This window comes from Atractosteus spatula, chromosome 10, assembly GCF_055471065.1.
Source record: "Atractosteus spatula isolate fAtrSpa1 chromosome 10, fAtrSpa1.hap1, whole genome shotgun sequence".
Lineage (NCBI taxonomy): Eukaryota > Metazoa > Chordata > Actinopteri > Semionotiformes > Lepisosteidae > Atractosteus > Atractosteus spatula.
In genome coordinates this window covers 23130952-23137352 of record NC_142715.1, presented here as the reverse complement: position 1 = coordinate 23137352, position 6401 = coordinate 23130952, and the positions used below count along the sequence as shown (strand labels likewise).

Here is a 6401-nt window from a genome sequence, read left to right as displayed (position 1 = left end):
CCCCGCTGTGTTTGCTGTATTGTCTTTGAAGCCGGCCCCCGAGATGAGACAGGCTGTTCCTGTGCCCCAATTAACACTTTACAGGTGCCATTCCCCGGCATTGTGGCCATTGTCGGTGGTCACATGCGATAAGATAAGGTGGAGGAGAGCGGGGCATGCCCAGCGCCAGACATTCAAGGAGGGGGCTGTGTGAGGTGAGGTGAGGTGCGACACGCCGGAGCCCCGACGCTGCTAATGCGGAGCACTTGTTGAACTGGCATTGAAAGGACGTGTGCGCACGGAGCGAGCCTTCCCTGCGGCGGAGCGTGGAAACTTTCTCCCCGCGCTGCAGGAGTTGTGTGCGCTGCAGCGGTGCCGAGAGAACAGCACAGAAGGCAGCAGGCTCTGGAGAGCGGGTAAGAGACAAACCTTGTGGGCAGGCGAGCAGGCCCGTTTTTTGGAAATTGCTGAAAAGGCTCCGGTGTTTGTTCGGTGTGTGGCAGGCGCACGACGCGAGCTTGCGTAGCGATCTGCCGGTCTGGTACAGCTCATACAGATGCAGCCATTCAAAGTGCGCGTCACAGACACGTACCGCAGGTGACGTCGGTCAGTATGACGCAAGATGACGCGTGGCACCGCAGTAAGTGATTGGTTGACCGACAGGGGCACTCGTGGTCCGTTGGTCTGTCGTAGAAAGACTTACAGTAAAAACGTCTTTGCTGTGCCCGTTGTAGATATTGAATTTTACCACTGAAGGGAAATCTTAGTAGCTGAGCATAAAAAGAATAGGAGCATACTGTAACGCGTGTGAAAGCCATAAACGATATTAATTTTGGAACATAAACATACAGTATATAGCTGGTCTTGGTACTTTAAAGAAAAAAATACACACCGGTATTCCATTTCTCCCTAAACATTGTAAGCTTCGAAGTCTTTAACTAACGTGATACCGGAGTCAACAAGCATACTTTTAGAATTTGATTAAAAGGGAATATAATATGGAATCGCGTATCTCAAGAATTTAATAACGGTATGATTATATCCGTGTACTGCGGCAGGGCTATGTAGGGCTGTTTCGCCTGCCTGCTCATGCGAGCTGTCTTGTAGCCGACTGGTCTAGGTGCATGCTTGCCAACGGGCAGGGTGTGTGCTCAAATCCAGCTGGACCTTCCAGTTTTATTTATTTATTTTTTAATCGCGTAACATCATAAACATATTACCGTATGCAAACTGTACTGTATACAGTATGTATATGTATATTTAATGTCTTAACTGTGCCCGTTTAATTGAATTTAAAAAAATTATTTAACACGAACATTAAGCTGTTTACATCTTCCGCCTGAGAACAGTCACCCGTTGCTACCCAACGCAGAATGGTGATTGGCTGACACCATCTGACACCCCTCTGATTGGAGAAAAAAGACGTGCTGGTTTGCTATACATACTGTAACAGGAAGAGGATTTCTTTCTATTCAAAACGTGTATTTTAAAAGTTTAAGAAGTAAAAACCTTACAGCGTACACAGATTTCTAAACTGATCAGGATCGTTATCTTTGTCTTATGCATAATAATATTCACCGCTCTGTGCAGCAAATTAATAATAAACTTTATTTTATATAGAGTTTTAAACGAATAAGTAATTAGATTGCTCATAAACCTAATCACTTGCTTTTTCTTTTTATTTAGGCTCAGATTTCAACTATAGATCGTATTATTAATAACCATAATAACAACCAACCAACAAAAACAACCATATAAACATAATACCAACCAAAAACATAGATAACAACCACAATACAAAATCAAATATATCAAACCATTTTACTCTCGCAAAGTCCTCCAATTATCATAATCCCGCCCCTTATGCAAAACCAAACCTTCCTCCCATCCCAGTTTATCCTGTTTATCATAAACAAAATCCACCTCAATTTTCAACATAAAGCATTACACAAAATCAATACCTCAACACTCCATACTCAACAACGATAATTCACAAACAGCCAGAACATGTAACTACACATTCCCAAACAGACCTAATTTCCATAGCCCCGCCCCTTATGCAAAACCAACATCCCTCCCCTGTTCTCTCTCTCCCCTGGCGGTTGTAATTGTTTTTATTTTCAAATAAATTTTAGCAAAGTCATGCATTTTAAAAATCTTAAGATTTTTATATTTATGTCTTTATTTAGTGGTTTCATTAGTGACAAAGGCTAAACTTTCTTGGAAAAATGTCTTTTATGTAAACCATGTTTGCTATTTATTCATTCAGGGCTAAAATATGTTCATTGTATTCTAATGAAAGAAGGGTTCCTTTCGCCGTAGTCGGGAGCCTAGCCTTTAACTAGTAAGTACTGTACTTACTGGGTTTTTGAGGGGGGGGGGGAGTGTCTTTCGCTGGAAATCTCGCCTCCTACTTTGAAAATACCCGTGAGACGGTTCAATTCGTCGCAGCCAGCACTCCTGCAGAGAGGGGGGTTGTACTTGCAGTGTATGCAGTACACGCGTTATGCTCTTCGTTAATGTCTAAGCCGGAACATATCATTATATCTCATTTTGTATTTCTTAAAAAAAATTGTTTTCCCAGCCTAACAGTATTGTTTTTAACCTGTAAATTTGCTGGACAGAGAGGTGAACATTATTACACAGAAGACAAAGATAGCGATTTACGTTGCATTGTGTATCGTGCTGCTTTAATACAGTTTTAAATAATTGGAAGTCTAAACAGTATCAGCTTTATTTATGGGTTTTAAATAAAGGTGATTTAAACGCGATTTAAATCAATATAAATGTTTATATTGTAACGCATAGGTGACTATTCATTGTTATTAAAATGACTTAAATTCGATCATGTTGTGATATTTAGAAATATACATTTGTTTGGTGCGAGTGAAGTTTTATTTAATCTCTGAGCCATACTGATTCTTCTGGAAGCCAGTTTCCGCCAGGGAGTAAAAAAAAAACACACTATGGTATTCTCTCCAATGCAGTGCAGTTAAAAACATACCTCTGATGCTGCTCCTAAATGAATATCGTTTATGACCATCAGAAGCTTTATGCTCCTTTTCTTTTTTCCAGTGGATTGAACAGGGAGAGGCATTTCATGATGTACTTTTCACTGATGAAACAACAGTGGCTCTGGAACAGTTTTCAACCATGTCGTTTTATAAAAAGGGGAGATATGTACACGTTACTGAAGCTAAAAGTTTAGCCTTTGTCACTAATGTAAACACTAAATAAAGACGTATAGAAATCCCTACGTTACAGACTGTATATGGCTGGTATTGGTAGTTTAAAGAAAAAATACACACCAGTATTCCACTTTCTCCCTAAACATTTTAAGCATCAGAGTCTTACATGTGGTTATTTATTGCATAATTTAATTTTGAAAGCCACTGAGACATCAGGTACTACTGTTGTATTTATGAAAAAGAAACAAAACAAAAAACATACTAACAACTGTGCCATCCTACTCCTTAGTTAATACATTTTATTATTCATAAACAGTTAACATTGTTAGCAAAATATTTTGAATTATATTTAACCCTATTTTTTCTTTAGTTTTGTATTTAACTTATTATATGATAGTCAGACTTAATGTATATTTGAACAATGAAATGAAAATATATTTTTACAAGATTTTACATTAAGCACTTAAAATTAATATGGTTAATAAAAGTAAACTGTAACATGCTGTAACAAGATCGGTTAAACTGCGAAGAAAATGCTTTCAGAGAAAATGTTTCAGGTGTGAAGAACATAGATCTCTAATGCAATTTCAACCAAACCTGTTCCCACACACCCTGCCCCCACTACCATTAGAATATACACAAACATTTTAGCGTTTCATTCTGAGCAGAAGACCCTCACACCTGAAGAGTGCTGGCTGTGACGAATTAAACCGGTCTAACTGGCTTCAATCACAGACCATGTGACATGGGACTCAGTAAACTAACAGCGCCACTGGATTTGATAATACCTAACCAAAATCCGCAATATGGAAACAGAACCTGTGTGATTGTTGATAGATGATGTACTCGTAACATTTTTTCAAGACGAACTACAACATTTAAAAAATGACTTGTATGTACTTGATATCTCTAATCAATCCACGGGTCCCAGCACAAAACGAAAGTAAAATGCATACCGTTTCGCGCTTCTTATTAGTTGCTCAAAAGTAATTTGACCGTATGAAATGCATAATATAAACCTAGAAACATATACGTGAGCAGTACTTAAGCACTGTAGTATCGGTGTTAAGACATACCTCTCAAATACTGTAAATCAAGTTAAAAATATCTCAAGACCGATTCTGGTCGTAATGAAACCATGTTTCGTGTATGTTTTCTTTTTCATCTTGAAATAACTCATTTCTAAATACCTTTTTCACTGTTAACATCTTGCAGCAACTTTGCGAGCAAAATATACACTCTGACAGTTCATCCTGCTACCAACATTAAATAAAACAAATCTTAAGATTTCTATATTTATGTCTTTATTAAGTGGTTTCATTAGTGACAAAGGCTAAACTTTCTTGGAAAAATGTATTTTATGTGTTGCAGAAAAAACTGACTTACTTTAACAAAATATGTTTACAAATCCTTTCACCTGGCATTTTCGTAGTTAGAAATTATGGAACGCTCTGTTAAAAGCAAGGGAGTTTTTATGTCCGTTGCAGTTCTTTTGCAACATGAATATAATTATATCGTTATTAATTTCTTGAGATACGCGATTCCATATTATATTCCCTTTTAATCAAATTCTAAAAGTATGCTTGTTGACTCCGGTATCACGTTAGTTAAAGACTTCGAAGCTTACAATGTTTAGGGAGAAATGGAATACTGGTGTGTATGTTTTCTTTAAAGTACCGAGACCAGCCATATATTGTATGTTTATGTTAAGATTTCCCTTCAGTGGTAAAATTAGATATGAATATTCAATACTTAAACGGGCACAGTTAAGACATTAAATATACATATACATACTGTATACAGTACAGTTTGCATACGGTAATATGTTACGCGATTAAAAAATAAATAAATGAAACTGGAAGGTCCAGCACCTTCCACCTGGATTCGAGCACACAACCTGCCCGTTGGCAGGCACGCACCTAGACCAGTCGGCTACAAGACAGCTCGCGTGAGCAGGCAGGCGAAACAGCCCTACACAGCCCTGCCGCAGTACACGGATATAATCATACCGTTATTAAATTCTTGAGACACGCGATTCCATATTATATTCCCTTTTAATCAAATTCTAAAAGTATGCTTGTTGACTCCGGTATAACGTGAGAAATGGAATACCGGTGTGTATTTTTCCTTGTGATATTTTAAGCTCTAGTTGAATGATAGGTGTCGCATTTTAAATCATTTTCGTAGTTAGAAATTATGAAACGCCCTGTTAAAAGCAAGGAAGTTTTTATGCCCGTTGAAGTAAAACAAAATGCCTGACAAAGTATGGCTTGGACAGATTCCAAGTGCTTGTACAAATGTGCTAAAGAAATTATACTTTGAGTATACAGCTTGTCCAAAGTCATCCATTATTAATACTATTAGTAATATCTTCGGTAAAGGCTTTGATGCATAAATATTTCTGATAAAGGTAGGTTGTGTACTTTTGTCCAACTGAGCAATCTTGCTTTCATAAAATATACCAACATTTTAATGACTGAAGATTAACATGCTGTAATACACTGTTCAAAATTAAAGGCTCAAATGCTGTACATGAGAGGTTAAGCTCCCCCTGGCGGTTTTACAAAGTGACGCCGGATAGTTTCCGGCAGAGCGTCAAATGACGCGCGATTAACCGCGTGACACTGCGTGATACCGCGACACGCCCACCGGGGTATGCCGCAAAATAACGCACCCATTTTGAATGGCTGCATCTGTACTTACCTGGCAGGGGAGATACCTTGATCAAGAAGGAGGTTCACCCAGAGCGAGGCTCGGCCATTGCACTCCGGCTGTGCTGACCCCTGCGAATTCCCTAAATGTGGGAATCTCAACTGCATAATTTCTGGTAGTGGGGGACTGCGTTCGCGCTCTCCCCTGATGTGCTTGGTCCAATATCAGATACGGAAGAGTTATGACACCACGAGCTGCGATAGGATCCCAGTTCGAAAGGAGTCGATGCCACTGCTGGTTCCCGGTTTCTTTTAGTTAGAGATCCGGAGAAGCATTTCAAGCTGGTTACGCTACTCCTTCCGGATATTCATTCCCTTTTCAAAGTCAGTCATTTTGCTGTAGTCTGCATTATTAGGCTGATTATCGAGGTTAGCCTTTATTTGGTCATGGGAGCCTCGGTACTGTATGCTAATTCTCAAGACAGTTTCACCCGTTTTCTGATTGCTAGGTTCTGTACCAGTGCAGACATGTCAAACAGTGAATGGCTGTACCTCTATTGTATCCGTGCTCAATGAATGAAAT

General features: G+C 39.1%; 1 non-coding gene across 1 annotated transcript; it reads left to right on the top strand.

The window, feature by feature from the left end:
- Window positions 1-5862: 5862 nt before the first annotated feature.
- LOC148826018 (U1 spliceosomal RNA) lies at window positions 5863-6026 on the top strand. The gene has a single exon (XR_016093535.1). It is a non-coding gene; the product is annotated as a U1 spliceosomal RNA (small nuclear RNA).
- The last annotated feature ends 375 nt before the right edge of the window (window positions 6027-6401 follow it).